A 17403-nucleotide genomic window follows, 5' to 3' on the forward strand; every position below is an offset into this window, starting at 1 on the left:
TATATGTGTTTTATGTGTTATGCTCTTGCATTTTTTTATTTTCTGTGTTTTAGAATTCGTATGTAGGTAATTTTTGTACGGGGTTAAAACCTACACCCCAAGTTGAAGATAATGCATGTCCATATGACACAAAAATGTATTTTTTTTACATATTCTTTAAATATCTTCAGGTGCACCTACAAGTTGCAACAATACATTAATATTGGACTAAGTAAGGTCTCTTATTTCCTTTGGTTGTGCCAATGTTCATACTTTCAAACCTTTATATTGTTGCTCCATTTCCTTCTTCTATTGATACCACTTGTAGGTTTGTTTTGAAATCAAAGTGTTTCTATTTTAAGCTTTTTATTTTATTTTTTGATCCTTTCATTTTATTCATTAACTTTCTAGCTCCATGTTCTAAACAACTCATTTCTTCTTTGAGACCTATTTTAAGAACTTCCATTTCCTTGATCTTTCTTTTTAATATATTTTGTAATCTTCTTTTCTTTATTTTGTTGTTAAGTTTTATAAGGAGACCCAATAGTTTCTTCCTTACCTTTATGTTGTTATAATATTGTTTTAAATTCCTCTTATATTTCATGTTTAGAAGAATGTTCATTGTCCCTTACTTGTTTAGATATCATTTTGGTATCTTTTTCAAACTTGTTTGAAAATTCCTATTTTATAGAATTTTCATCTTCTTTTCCTTGTTCCATATATATTGATTATTGTAAAGCTTCAATGTAATCATATAACATTGTTTTAGCTTTGTAAATTTCTCTTTCTGTTTCATCTTGTTGATGTTTTCTTGGCTTCCTTGTAAAAGTTGTGAAAATAATTTCTTTTTGTTGATATTCTTTTTCTTTTTGTGCCACAAACCTTGTAATTGTCCTTCCTCCAATTTCTATATTATTCTTCTTTGACTGCTTGAAGTTTTATGTACCTAGAGGAATAGTTATTTTCTCTACACTTATATATGTTTCCTCATGATGAATTTCTTCTTCAATGAACTAACTCTCTCCTAAAAATTATTCCCATGACTTGTTACTTTTTTACAATTCATGTTATACAATTATTTTGATGAGTCCATGGTGATAGAGGCTTCCATATTTACTTATAGGATACTTTTGAATTTTCTTGGACATATTTCCTAGGCTATCCAATGTAAAATAGAGCATATTGAGGGGATTTTCCTTTTGTAGATGCCATAGGAGTCTAATATGGTAGAAGAAAATAACACTATATCACCCCTCACAAGTTATGTATTTATTTATGATAAGGGTTAATTTATCCCAAGGTTGTTGCAACCAATTTCTTGGTCCTCCATTGACCCAATATATTATTCCTACTCTTGATATTTTAAGGAATGATGTCCATACCTTCTCTTTGAACTGCTGATTTTAGAAATTTATTTCACCTTATTGTGGAAATCCTATGATTTTTGTAACAACCCTGGTGAAAATTCCATGTAATAAAAGTTAATAAAGGAAAAAAAAATAACCACAGTTGATGGGAGACTTATTCGAAGTTGAATGTTGGGAAAGACATCCTAGTGTGGGTGTTAAATTTTGGTTTATTATGGCTAAGGAAATTTGAAAAGGCAATGAGAAAGGCTTTGAAAAGGAAAATGGAAATTTTGGTACATTTATTTATAAAAATAATGGAAATTAGGAGAAAAGGAAGGTGGAAGGTCACTATTTTCATGTGAAGAGGAAAATGAAGGAAAATAATGAAAAATGAAGAAAATAGAGGCCTAATTGATAAAATGACTTATGAGGATCAACTTGTAACCTTTTTCTAGTTTAGTTTTGGAGATCTCTCATTATTCTCTCTCTCTCTCTCACTCTTGGGCACTTAGAGTTTTCTTGGAGAATTTTGGCATTCGATGAAAAAGGTAAAGAAGTCAAGAGGAAGGAAGGAGCAAGCAAGGAAGAGTAGGGTCAAGAAGCTACAACAACATTATTTGCAAGTATCGATTTGCATGTGTATTTTCCTTGCTAGATTTGGCATACATGGTATTGCATGTGGTTCTTTTGTTGTTATGGCGTGGGTTTTTCTAGGTATGATAGCATTTTCAGCCTAGCCTTGCCATTTCTGGATAGCCATGTTATGCCATATTCCAAGCATAAGTGAGCTGGATCTCCAAATGATAGAACACATGACCTAGTGGTCCTTGAACCAGACTGTGGATCACGGTAAAACCACTGGCCTAGTAACCCTTGAGCTAGGCTGTGGGTTGTGGTAAAGCTAAGATTGTGTGCCTAAGTTGGCCTAGGAATCCTTACCAGTGAATGGCGGGGTATACAACAAAGAAAAGAGGTGGATTGCTCTCCATTGGGCATACTAATCTTGGGTTTGGATATGTGATAACTCATGGAAAGTGGGTCTCAGTTTAGAGCCTAGTGATCCGGTGTGGATTGTGGTAAAATATGAAAGACTAGGAGACAAGAAAATTCATCATCGTTTAAGTGGAGAAATCTAGTGGCATCCATGCTTGTTTGGCTTAGTGATCGGGTGGAGATCATAGTAAAGCTTGTTATTACATGTTTATTATGTTGGCCTAGTATTCCAAGATGGATTATTGTAAATCTTGATTTCTATTGATGAGGGTGAGGTGGTTTAGCCTCAGAATTCCCTAGTTAGTTCTTTTGGTTTGAGTCCCACATTCATGCTTGGAATATGGCATAACAGTGAATGAATGAAGAGATATTTGGCTCAGCCATTCTATGGTCGAGTGGAACATGGTAGACCCATCCCAAGTTTGGATTTTGCACCATCAATATGAGGTTATTTCTTCTTGTATTTCTATGAGTATTATACTAGTTTATATGTGGATCATATGGTTATGATTTCGTTGGTATTTTTGTTATTATTATGATGGTTATGTATATATTTTATGATAGTGGTTATGTATGGATCTCATCATGTTTTTACTTTTAAATGAATGAACAATGTATCTATGACCTAATAGATGATAATGTAGTAAATGATATAAGGGAACACTGCTTCATAGCGATTTTAAGATAAGTATGAGACCCTTATGCTTAAATATGTTGTTTACACCTGTAGATTACATATTTGTGATATGTTTTATGATATGATTGTCATGGCTAGTATGGATCTGGTTAAGGGCTTGTTCAAGTATTTGCATTTGCATCATTGTTTCCTTGTTATATTCATGTTCTGAAGGTGTCATTCAATTTTGGGCAATGACCTGGGCTTTGGGCCTGATAAAGTGGCTCAAATCCCAAGGATGTTGGCACTACACTAGGAAAAATAGTCCTTGGATGCTAGCCTGAGAGCATCCAAAGCCTCCTGGACACTCTCAAGTCCATATCATGAGAGCGTCCACGGGTCAAGTGGGCTAAAACCTCAGTGGGACCCAGGGGATAGCTACTTGAATGGTTGGGATGATTCATGGGAGTCATTTAGCTGATGTGGAAGGTATATATGTTGTGTTTCCATCGATTCCATTTCCTTAAGGTCAAATAGGAGGTTGAATCTAATCATAGTAGCCTCTCATCACATGTTTACCTCAGTTGGTCAGTTACTTGGGTAGATGTGGGAGGAGGGTGTTATAGAGTGATATCAAAACATGGTTCACCCCTCATACTGAATGGCCAGTGTGTTGGTCATGCATTCATGTCATTTGCACGTGTGTTAATCATTCTTGTGTTCTATATGATTGTTGCATATGCATGGTGTTGGTCATGGTTGTAGTGATGTCGCCATGTGAAAGAGAACTTTATTATTGTAAAGTGTGTGGTAATGAGTGTATGATTTGCTACATATTATTTATGCTTGTGTACTATCAGTGTACATTGGTATGGTTGTGTTGTCATGCATGAGGTCATGGTATGTGTAGTTGATATGTTCATGCATTGATGACTGGACTCTAGCTAGACTGATGGTTACATGGTTATGTGCTTATGTATTATATGTATATATGTTGTTATGATTATGTTATACATGTATCACGTTGATTTGATGATTTTGTGGATGACATATCATCCATGAATTTTTCTAAGTTACGTGGGTCTTTTGTGATTTGGTTTATCTGAAATAGTATGCCTTGTAGGAAAGAGATCAAAATGACTAGCAAGATGGTAGACTACAAAGGCTCTCCCTATGAATCATATGAGTAGCGTGGTGTCGGGCACTCTTTTGATTTGGTAGACACATTAAGATTCTTGAAGGAGGAAATAAGGAGTTGTAAGGTAGACAATGAAAAAATCATGCATGAGGAACAAGAGAAACAAGTAGAGTTTAATGCAATACTTCTTCAAAGTTTGTTAGACTAGCAGCAATAAGGGCCACTTCGGATCAGCCATGGATAGGAAGACATAACTAATGGGGCATATGGCAGTAGGTCTCATGGTGGTTATAGGTCGGATAGAGATGACATGGTTAGAGATGGAAGATTGTTGGATACTCCAGATAGGAAAGGTGATGGATACAAATATTATTCTAGTTCTGATTTTGGCAGGCATCATGGTCACCATCATTATTACCCTTACAGGAGGAGTGACAGGGGATATTTGCCAGATGAGTTTAAGAAAGAAAAGCCACCTACTTTTGATTGAGATGTGAAGAAGACAGAAGATGCAGAGGCTTAGATATTTGGGATGAACAAATTATTTGAGTTGCATGAGTACACAAAAAATAAGGAGGCCATAATAACTATCTTCAGCCTGAGAGGTAAAGAAGATATCTAGTGGGAATATGTGAAGTGGGTTAGAGACACCATGCTAGATGAATTGGCATGAGTTCAATATGCTTTTCAGGAATAAGTATTTGTCAGAAAGGTACTACGACAGTAAAGCCAAAGAATTATATGAGCTAAATATGGGATCAATGACAAATGAAGAGTACACGACTAAGTTCTTGGAGCTATTAAGGTATGTACCATATCTTATAGATGAGACTGCTAAATTTCAGTGATTTGTCAGTGGATTTTCATTAGCGTTTAGAGATTGGATTGAGTATGATGAGCCTCACTCACTTGAGGAAGTTATTGGGAAATTGAAGCATTGCTATGAATAGTCAAAGCGTATGAACGAATCTAAACATGGATGGAAAGGGAAAGTCAAAGGTAAAGGTAAATGGTAGGTGAAAAGGGAAGGCCTCATAATTCAGATGAGAAATAAAATGTGGCACCAAAAAAGAGGTTCAATATAGCTAGACAAGAACATGGGTCACAACAACAACATTAAGGTGAGGGTTCTGGTCGGTTGGAGTATTGGACATACGGTAAGGAGCACCTGATGAGCCTCATAAATGGGTAATTATATGGGCTCATTTTACCTCCTAACCTAGTCAAATCAACCATTCTCTTAGCTTATTGTATGATTTTCTAATTATATTTATGCTTATAGAGTGAGTTGAGTTAGTTATTATGCCATGTGGTCTAACATGCATTTAATGCAGATTATTGATGGATTTTGAGGTCAAAGTCAAGGATCCAATGGAAAAATCGCAGAAATAACTCGAAGTGGACAAAGGAGAGGACTTATAGGAGGTAATCCCACTCATTTATTACTCCTCACTTCAAATTCCCCTTCATTCAGGTCGGAGTACAAGCAGTCGATCATGCATTAGAAGGCAGCCGAGCAAGTGGAGGATGATTGATGATTATCTCGAGTTTTAGGAGCCAAGCCTGCTTGATTTTAAGGAATTTGTTGGTAGATTCATTGGTATAAGTAGAGAGGCCTAGGGCCTCACTAGGGTAGGATTTTTTCTGTAGTTTTTCTTATGTAAAATATGCTCAACTTTGAGCTTTTTTTTTTGAGACAGTTTCATGTAATCTGGTTATTGTTTTGATAATAAATATGGAATCCTTTTTGAGCTAGCACTGAGTTACCTCAGAGGGCTGAAGCTCTTGGGTTAGGGTCCAATCCAAGCAGCCAAGCCCCTCTTTTCTTGTATTTGTATGTTTCATTTTAGTTTGCAGATTAGGTTGCTGTTAATGCATTTCTTTTATGGTTTGGAATAGGTTGCTTTTGTTGATTCAATAGTTTGCTTCCATTTGTGCTTTCTATAGCAGGTTAAGCAGTGATAAAGAAAAGATAAAAAAGGATAGCAGTAGTGCCTTGGACTCTCTTCCCCCCTATGGGACAGTGAGTTGAGGCAAAGACCCTCTTGCTACCCCAAAAACACAGATTTCCCTCATTCATATGACTTCCAGTGTTTGCAGCTTTCTAGTTGATTCATAGTCTGGTTTGCTTTGCTTCAGAACTTCTTCATCATGCTCATTTCCATATTTGCAACAATATTATTTCATGCTTTTCTTTCATGCAATGGTTATCAGCATTTCCTTTCATAGATCATAGTTTACTTTGATGCAAAAACTCTGTTTTTTAAATGCACTTATTTCCTTGCTTGCTTAATCCCATTGGTTGACCGTCAGTTGCTTATGCAGCAGATATCTTCTAGAAATAGGCCCGCCTATCAGCCATTCCATTTTCCATCTGATCCATGCCCTACAGGTCACCCAAGTCTCCCCTCAAATCTGCCTTACTTTCCTACATTTTCCATAGACTTTCCTCTCTCTCCTTGAGAAAATCCAATCATCTTTCTCTCTCGTAATAATTCTTGGTAGACCCTAGGTGCCCTAACACTTCCTCCCAACCTTCATCCACCATTTCCATGCACTCTTACACCTTCAAAATACTGAAACCTACTCTCGGCCTCCTCTTGTAGGCCTCCTGTAGAACACTATTTTTCCTCCTGTAGATTTCCTGTGTCCTCCTGTAGATTTTCCTGTAAGCTTTCTTTAGAAGGCCGAGTGTGGGAAAAACCTCCAAAAGGCCACATCAGACCTCCTAGGACCCATCCACACCATCCTACATCCTCTCACATCCTAAAACTGCCCTCCATCACCACCTATTCCCTGCCACATTCACAAACAAATAAATTACATGCATGGCAAATTCACATAAAAATACATAAAAATCCAAAAAGATGTTTTTTTGCTCATTTGCTTCTAGAAATAGTTCAATTAGATGTTGTTTACTTCCTTGAGTAGGGAATGGCATTCATTTCATGGTTTTCATAATGCTTTCTGCAAAAGTAGGATTAGTTGGTTAATTAGGATTTACTTAGTTTGCTTTACATTTTAGTCTTCCTTTCTGTAGTTTGAATAGCATCTATCTTTCTTTCCTTTCATCACATTTAGAGCTTCTTCTAGAATTCATAAAATTTGGCTTGAGCTCCTAGTGATCTTGCACTTCTTCTAGAATTCATAAAATTTGGCTTGAGCTCCTAGTGATCTTGCACTGGCTGACCAAGTGACAACCTGCAGTAAGAACGAGTACTTGTGCATACAGCACCATCGCTTCTAAGTTTGTTACAAACTACTGGGTTGATAAGAGTAAAGTAGGCAACCTAGGAATTGCAACATTATTGCTGCAATACTGGTGCTCACCACTTTTTTGCACCGTTGCTAGGGAGGCGTCAGAGTATTCTGTGATTACTACTTTATTCTATTTTCTTGTCTTGCAACATTCTGCTAATAGTTTATTTCAGCAAAAGTACAATAGACATTTCCTTTCTTTCAACCCTGCATTTATTTTTCTTCCCTTTTCAATTTTGCAATTTCCATTTCAACAAGAGTATATTATTCATTCTCTTCTTTCAAGTTCTGCATTTCCTTTCTTTCCTCTTCAATTCTACAATTTCATTTCAGCAAGTTCATTTCAGTTAGTTGCAATTTGTTTGTTCAATCAGTTTCAATTTTGCAGGTACTACCAGTGTGGGGAAAAAGAAACAAAAACCAGCCAAAAATATTTCCTTTCATGCCTCATAGGAATAGAGATAATTCAGGAAAAATTTTGCCCAACACCCCCACTGCTTCACACAGCCAACCTTCTCTCTTCCTCGGTGGCTGCGAGCAAGAAGAACCTTTAGGTGAGTAGCCCGACATATTCGAAGAACCTATAGGGGAAGAAGAAGAAAACATTCGTTTGGAGCCAATGGCTGAACACATAAATGCTAGGGGGAATGGAGAAATAATAGAGGGTACCTTTCCCATTCATGAGGCCAATGGGGACACCAAAATAAAGAATATAAACCCTTCCGCCCTACCACATTTCCATGGTCTAACTAGAGAAGATCTTGACACCTTCTTGTTTAAGTTTGTAGTTATCTGTCAAACCTATGACTATGCAGAAGATGAGAAAAAGTTGAAATTGTTCCCTCTACTCTCAAGCATTCAACATTGTACTGGTTCATGGAATTACCTGGCAATAGTATCACAACCTGGGCTCAGATGCAACAAGCCTTTAACAGCAAGTATCGAGACTATTGTAGGTCAAAAGATACTAAAGAAGAAATTTTTTTAATGACTATAGGAAGTGATGAGTCCCTGGAAGACTATGAGGAGAGGTTCCAACTTAGTTACAAAAGGGCCCGGTGTACACTTGACCCTGAGTCTCTGAAGATGGTCCTGCTCAGAGGAATTTGGGAAGATCTTTTAGAAACCCTCAATCTGCTGGGTGGGGGAGACGTCTATCAACTATCCTATGAAGACATAAAGACTGGTTTTAGAAACCATTCTAGAGCAGCCAGAAAGAAAGGTAGGGGGAGTCAACCCATAGCTAATACCTCTTCCTCTAACTCATCCCTCAATGGGTAAATTGGAACCATGCTAGAAGACTTCAAGAGTGAGACGTTGCAAACTCTTGCCATGCAAATGGATACCTTGCACATCAAAAGGAAATAAGAGGAAGAAGAGAGGGCTTTGGCCATATTTTTCCCTAGATGCACCAGGAGGCATCCTAGGAACGAATGCCCATTGAACTCTATAGAGGTTTGTTCAGTTTGTGAGGAAAACCATTCTACAAATAAGTGTCCTTCCTTGCCCAGACTTAAAGCTGTATATCAGGGGACTGAGGGAGCCACTGAACAACTCTTTTACATAAACCAAATAAGGTCACATGGACCTAGACCATACCAGTAGGGGATGCAAGGTACATCCAAGGCATACTACAGCCCCAACACAATCACTTCCATACCTTCTTGGGGTCCACTTGCTCATCCTTCATGCTCCACGCCTCTTCCTTGTTCCTTCACATCTCAATATCATGCCCAACCAACCAACCATGAATTTCAATCCTATGCTCAGCCACCACCTCAATGGAATGCACCTCATCAGGGGTGGAGGCCCCAATACAACTCTCTTCCCGTTCTTTTGCCTCCACCACATGCCCAACCACAATCGTTACCTCTTGCTCCTCCAAAACAACCCCAAATGCCTGCCCAGCTGAACCCGAACCCGAACAATAGACAAGCTCAACAGATGTATAGTGGGGAACCATCATGCCCGACTTATGCTGTGGAGATTCAGGAAATTAACTTACGATCTAGGAAAGTTCTCCCAGATATCTAGCCTCCACCTAGGGAGGTTGAGGAAGATAAAGAGGAAAGTGAACTGAAAGCAATTCCACCCTTTCCTAAAAGACTATCCGTTACAGTTTAGCCTACCCCAGAAGAAACTAAAATCTTGGGGGAATTGAAAGATTTGTGTGTGAAGATACCACTTCTCCAAGCCATTAAGGATGTGCCTATCTACAATAGGTTGATTAAAGAGAAGTGCTTTAGCATCCAGGAAGATGCAAGAGAGATGCCCCAACCATCATTGTCATAGGGCAACTGTCCGACCTGATGTTGGGGCAGGTAATCTGTCTAAAATATCTGGACCTTAGAAGCCCAGTAGTTGATGTCCACATCAATGGCACCATGATCCCACACACTTTGATTGATCTAGGAGTTACCATTAATGTGATGACAAAGGACACAATGCTCAAACTCAACCTTTAGGGTTCCTTGAGGAATACTACAACCATGCTACAGTTAGCAAACCACTCCACCGTGACCCTTGAGGGGATTGTGGAAGATGTGATGGTATCCATTGATTCTTGGGAGTACCCTGCTGATTTCTTAGTTCGCCAGCCCAAGGCAAAGCTCATTTGGTATCCTCTCATTCCAGGAAGACCCTGGTTGGCTACCGTCGATGCCTACATTAGCTGCCAAGCTGGGAACATGACCATAAAGAATGGGCATATGTCTAAGTAGTTAATCCTATATGCTCCTGCCCAACCCTTGTTAGAACATGATCTACCACTCTAGTTGGAGGACGAAGATGAGGATGAAGTTTATTTTGCACCGCTTTGTACATTAGGAATCGTCATGGAGGGGAAATAGCAAGATGAAGATGATATGATTGTCTCCATCTCCACATTTGGTTTCCCAAAAGAGTATAAACAAAATGACAGGAGGATTTATGAGGAAGGAGCCCACCAACTCCACCAGGCTCCATGCACATATACAAGTAGTAGACTTCTTCACAAGGGCAAATTGGATGAATTTCTTTGAGAAATTATGAGGGTTTGATGAGGAGATTTCCCAAGAGTTTTCTCTCTCTCTGGTAGCCCACTCAAGAACTCATGCCACTATCACCTTTAGAGGTCTTTCCATGAAGATAACCCCTGAATTTATTAGTAGGGTCATTACCCTTCCTCTTGGTCTGCCTTGGAGTAAGGATGAGAAACCAACTAGCCAGGCTGCCAAGAATTTTTTTTTCCAAAACAATGAAACCCCTGTAGAGGATAAAAATGGCATTAGAAGGGCTAGCATACCATATCCTTGGGATGAGGTTAGCTACCCAATAATCAAATATATTTCCTATGAGGGAAGGTACAACATTGTCTATGGTTATCAATTTAGAATCCTCCATGAATTAAGGTATGGCATGGACACTCTAGCACCTCAGAAGCTCAACATCCCCTACTTCTTCCTACAGTCCCTGTTTGACTCCAGCACTAAGGTTCAAGCAGGAAATTCAGAGCACCTAGCTCACCTTGGGTTAATCAAAATCCTAGTGGAGGAAGCCCTCCATACATTTACACTCCCTATAGCATGGGAAATTTTCCGAAACATGACAGCTGAGGATGACATAAAGGCCCTAACCTATGATGTTAGTCCTACTGGAAGTGAGGAGGAAGATCAGCAAGGGGGAGAAGGTGAAGCCACTAGTGACTTAGCAGAACAAGGAATGAAGGAGGAAGAAACTGAAATAAAGAAGGAGAGAGCTGAAGAAACAGAGCAAGAAGAAATAGAGCAAAAAGAGACAAAAAAAGAGACAGAAGGAGGAGAAAAAGAGGCAAAAAAGGAAGAAAAAGGAAAAAGGTCCCCTGAGACTCTAGAAAGAGAGGTAGCAACTACTCTCATTGCCCTTAGTACACCAATCAAGCCAAAACAAAAGAGGAAAAGACAAACCCCTATGTATTTTAGGGCTAGGAAGAGCACATGAATCAAATCAGGCAAACCTCAGCCCTCTTCAAAAGTTCCAATTACAATTGAAGATTCACCCTCTGCTCAAGGAAAAGAATCCCCTTCCAAGGAACCTATCACATATGAAAGAGGGACTCCTAGATTTCCCACATGGAAAGAAAAGGTAAAACTACAAGACCCAAAAACAGTCCTACAAGAGGCTTGGACAGTTCTACACGAGACACTGTCAAAACTACAAGAGACCCAAAAGCTTGAGAAAGAAGTGGAAGGATGGCCACAAGTGAAGGAAGAAGCACCAGAGATGCAAGAACCTGATCCCCAGCCTATCCTTGCCTCCTATTACAGACTGCTTGAGGGAGGAAAAATTATCCCACAAACATTTGCAGTTCCATTATTTTTCGAGTTGGAAAAAGAAAGAATAAGAACACATAGGTGGATGCAAATAGCTAAATCCAAAGGAGTTGAGGATATTGGCCATATGGAAAACAAACTCAGAGAAATGGGCAAAGAGTTGAGTGCTCTCAGAGACAGGGAAGCAATTACAAGGAGCCACCTTGAAACTGAAAATGCATTGCTAAGGAGGCAGCTGCAAGAGAAAGAGATTCAGATGGCATGCATGCCCAACTTATCCATGGAGGCATTGAAATGTAGAACACCAGCAAAATCCTATGGTCTATATCTCAAGGAACAATGGTTATGATTCCAGATAAAGACTCTGGCACAAAGAGGCACAATGCCTTTCCAAGATTACAGGCAGTGTATGGATCTGTGTGACCAAAGCACATCAGAGGATAAGGAAAAGATGGTATAATTCTACCTACATAACATGGCCCTCACAGACATGAATGTGTGGGACCCCAATGCCAGGTTAGGGGACCTGCAAATAATGGCAATGACCTCATGGATGAACCATGAAGAGTTGAGGGTAGTAGAAATAATAAGGTTGATGATAAAATAGTAGAATGAGCCATTAATGATCAGAGCTGAGCCATTAGATCCCATGTCACTCATCAACACACATAACCTGCTTGCCAATAAACCTCATATTTCCCCTAGATATATAAGTGATCAGGTAGAATCCATTGCACACTTTGAGGATATGCAAAGGCTACTTGGGGATGACTATGTGCATGAATGCATGAGGAGATGGAACACCTTACCACACAGTTTGCAGATCAGGGAATATCATTCCCCCATGAGGATGAAGGAGGCATTAAGAAGAGTGCCACTGTATAAGCACTCCGTGCAGAGGCTGAAGGTCAACTAGATTGACCTCAAACCGAGTCCCCCACTGCTGTTAGGCATGATGGAAGTTAGAAGAGAAGAAGAAGAGGAGGAGCAGTGGGAAGAGATAGAACAGAAGGAAGGATTCTATGACAAGGAAGAGGAGACCACATCAAAAGCTTGGGATGCTAGGGAGGCCTCCAGGGCCATAAAAGATGAGGAGATGGACTAATTTTCTTAGAGGATGAGCAACACTTTCAGTAGGGGGTGACTATGAGCCTCCTAAATGGGTAATTATATGGGCTCATTTTACCTCCTAACCTAGTCAAATCGATCATTCTCTTAGCTTATTGTATGATTTTCTGATTATATTTATGCTTATAGAGTGAGTTGAGTTAGTTATTGTGCCATGTGGTCTAACATGTATTCAATGCAGATTATTGATGGAATTTGAGGTCAAAGTCAAGGATCTAGTGGACAAATGGAAGCAATAACTTGAAGTGGACAAAGGAGAGGACTTATAGGAGGGAATCCCCCTCATTTATTACTCCTCACTTTGAATTCCCCTTCATTCAACTCAGAGTACAAGCAGCCGATCATGCACTAGAAGGCATCCGAGCAAGTGGAGGATGACTGATGATTATCTCGAGTTTTGGGAGCCAAGCCTCCCTGATTTTAAGGAAGTTGTCGGTAGCTTCATTGGTATAAGTAGAGAGGCCTAGGGCCTCACTAGGGTAAGATTTTTGTTGGATTTTTGCTGTAGTTTTTCTTATGTAAACTCTACTCAACTTCGAGCTTATTTTTTAAGACAGTTTCATGTAATCTGGTTATTGTTTTGATAATAAAGATGGAATGCTTTTTGAGCTAGCATTGAGTTAGCTAAGAGGGCTAAATCTCTTTGTTTAGGGCCCAATCCAAGCAGACAATCTCCTCTTTTCTTGTATTTTTATGTTTCATTTCAATTTGTAGATTAGGTTGTTGTTAGATGCATTTCTTTTATGGTTTGGAATAGGTTGCTTTTGATGATTCAATAGTTTGCTTCCATTTTTTCTTTCTATATAAGGTTAAGCAGTGATAAATAAAAGATCCAAAAGGCTAGTAGTAGTGCCTTGGCCTCTTTTCCCCCCTGTGGGACAATGAGTTGAGGCAAAGACCCTCTTACTGCTCCAAAAACACAAATTTCCCTCCTTCATAGGACTTCTAGTGTTTGCAGCTTTCTAGTTGGTTCATAGTCTAGTTTTCTTTGCTTCAAAACTTCTTCATCATGCTCATTTCCTTATTTTCAACAATCTTCTTTCATGCTTTTCTTTCATGCAATGGTTATCAACATTTCCTTTCATAGATCATAGTTTACTTTGATGCAAAAACTCTGTTTTTTAGATGCACTTATTTCCTTGCTTGCTTAATCCCATTGGTTGATTGTCAGTTGTTTATGCAGCAGATATCTTCTAGCAATAGGCTAGCCTATCAGCCATTCCATCCTCCATCTGATCCATGCCCTACTGGTCACCCAAGTCTCCCCTCAAATCTACCTTAGTTTCCTGCATTTTCCATAGACTTTCCTTTCTCTCCTTGAGAAAATCCAATCATATTTCTCTCTCCTAATGATTCTTGGTAGACCCTAGGTGCCATAAAAATTCATCCCAATCTTCATCCACCTTTTCCACCCACTCTTACACCTTCAAACTAGTGAAAACTGCTCTGGGCCTCCTCCTGTAGGCCTCTTGTAGAACGTTGTTTTTCCTCCTGTAGATTTCCTGTGTCCTCCTATAGATTTTCCTGTAGGCTTTCTTTTGAAGGCTGAGTGTGGGAAAAGCTCCAGAAAGCCACCTGAGACCTCCTAGGACCCATCCACACCATCCTACATCCTCTCACATCCCAAAACCTCCCTCCATTGCCACCTATTCACTACCACATTCACAAACAAATAAATTACATGCATGGAAAATTCACATAAAAATACAGAAAAATCCAAAAAGATGTTTTTTTGCTCATTTTCTTCCAGAAATAGTTCATTTAGATGTTGTTTAATTCCTTGAGTAGGTAATGGCATTCATTTCATGGTTTTCATAATGCTTTATGTGAAAGTAGGATTAGTTGGTTAATTAGGATTTACTTTGTTTGCTTTACATTTTAGTCTTCCTTTCTGCAGTTAGAATAGAATTTATCTTCCTTTCCTTTCATCACATTTAGAGCTTCTTCTGGAATTCATAGAAGTTTGCTTGAGCTCCTAGTGATCTTGTGCCAGCTGACCAAGTGACAACCTGCAGTAAGAACTAGTACTTGTGCATACAACATCATCGCTTCCAAGTTTGTTACGAAATACCGCGTTGATAAGAGTAAAGTAGGTAGCCTAGGAGTTGCAACATTATTGTTGCAATATTGGTGCTCACCAACACCTTAAGAGAGATTTTCCACATAATCAAGGTGGTATGCCTCATATATATAGTGCACAAGAGGCACAAATGGTTGCGGATGTTGGTCAGAGAATTTCTCATATTTATGCAACATTGGATAATAAATAGGCAAACCATCATGAATCTATCATTAAGTTGGATGATAAGCTTTGTGATCAATTTATTTCCATTTTGATTGAATCTAATTATAGCTATGTTAGTCCTGACTTGGTGTATAAGTGTGGTTTGAGTTAAGGAATTTTATGCAAAATCTTGGTTAGTGCAGTTGGCTATAGGTACAAATAAGTGAGTTCATCATTGGGTAAGAGCTTGTGTATTTGATTTGAATGGTATTTGTTAGGTCCCTATAATACTAGTGATTCCCCCATTACTATTTTCATTATAGACATTATTGTTATTGTTGTGCCCCTATTGTCCCCATATTGTTATTATTGCACCCCATAGAAGCCCACTATTGTTATTTTTGTGCCCTTATATTATTATTGTTATGTCGTCTTTCATTATATTGTGATCCCTTAGACTCCTATATATAAAAAAGGCGGTTTTCTCATTTTTATCAGACAAGAATTGTTCATTTGTGTAATGTGAAGGAGGTTTCCCTGTCGAAGAGGCTGATTTCTAATTCATTGATCTATCTTTCCTATCTTTTTGTGAGTTGGTTTCACAACATTTGGTATCAAAGGTTTGGATTCTAGGGTTTTCTTGCTCCAAAACAGGTCATCATGGAATTTTCACTATACCTTTTTTTATGGGATGTTTTAGAAGCTAAAAAAAAATCCATTTGAGTAGAAATCATGATGATGCTTGGATCTGAATTTCAGATCTTTTCTCATTATATTTTTCGAGATATGATCCAAGGAAGTTAGGTTTTTTTGCAGGCTCCTGAATTACATCCCAAATAGGTGACCTTGGGAAAATCATCATAACTTGTTCTTTGAGTATCAGATTGAAATTTCGCCAGAAGTTACAGAAAGAGGAAGGATGGTAGTTTTATTTGCATCATTGTGAGGTCCAAATGTTGAAACGGTGACACATGGCACTTCTTACAAGTTTGATATACTGAAAAAGTGTATAATCAGGTCATCTTGGGAGTTTGGGCATAACACTTTCTTGGAGAACCCAATTTTGATTAGACTTGTGGCATTGGAAATATGACTTAGAGGGATACCACATTGTGCAATTTCAGTCCTTAGAGATCCATAATCTCAGAGATACATTAGATACAATATTGAAATCCTAAAAGTGAAAAAAGATGTGTAGTTCTTTTTAAAATTTTGCGTAAGTTTGATTTGAAAAATTAGTTTGAAAGAATTCAAAGGGCACAGTGAAGCATAATTATCATTAATTGATGTCTCAAAGAAAGAAAATGAAAACACCTAGTAAGAAACCTGAAATATCTAGCCTGATCCATGAAGAAGAGGAAGAAATGCAACATGATATATCAAAATTATGAGATCAAGTGCAACAAAATGCACTCTCACAAAAAGTAACAGAAGCTAAGATGGATGGTTTAAAGAAAGACATATAAGCTAATATGGATGGTTTAAAAAAGGGTATGGAAGCTAAAATGGATGGTTTAAAGAAAGGCATAGAAGCTAAGATGAATGACATGGAAGCTAAGATGGATGGCATGGAAGTTAAGAGGGATGGTTTAAAGAAAGGCGTGGAAGCTAAGATGGAAGATTTGAAGACAAATTTGACAAATTTTCTACAAGAAATTCTTACTAATGGCAAAAGGGTAGTAAAGGAAACTCATGATGAGAACAAAATAAATGTTAATCATGATTTCATAGACTCTAATGTTTGGTCGAAGACCCACCATGTTCCAAGGATCGATATGAGGAAGTTTGATGACAAGGATCCTGTAACATGGATACTACAAATGGAGAAATATTTCAATCTCCATAATGTGCAAAACACACAAAAGGTACACATTGCAACTTTATATTTGGAACCAAATCAGTTTGTATGGTATCGATGGATTTTCTCTCGTAAACAAATTGTCACTTGGGAAATTTTTAATGAAATGATAGAACATTATGAGGATACAAAAAGCAACACTTTTTTTAGCCAATTGATAAATCTCAAACAAAAGTGTTCAATGATGGAGCACATCGAGGACTTCCAAAAAATGAATATAAGGGTAAATGATATTCCAGAGGAGCATAGGATTGATGTGTTCATAAGGACTTTAAAGGATAACATCCAACATGAGGTTCACCTTTGGAAACCCGATTCATTGGAGAAGGCATTTAGGTTGGCAAGAAAAATGGAAAGAAAAATTATGGAAACAAGGAAGCCTACCACTCACAACTATAAAGATGGAAGTGTTTTTCCCCAAGCCTTTCACAACCTACAAGTTTGACACCACAACAATTGGAAGAAAAAAGAGAAAAAGGGTTTTTCTATAGTTATGATAGAAAATATAGTAAAGGTCATAAGTGTAATGAGAAGAAATTATTTTACATAGATTGTAAAAAGGAGGAAGAAA

The sequence above is a fragment of the Pinus tabuliformis genome, chromosome 3_2 (assembly GCF_031772625.1).
Source record: "Pinus tabuliformis cultivar Carrire ecotype Pingquan chromosome 3_2, CPIR1, whole genome shotgun sequence".
NCBI lineage: Eukaryota > Viridiplantae > Streptophyta > Pinopsida > Pinales > Pinaceae > Pinus > Pinus tabuliformis.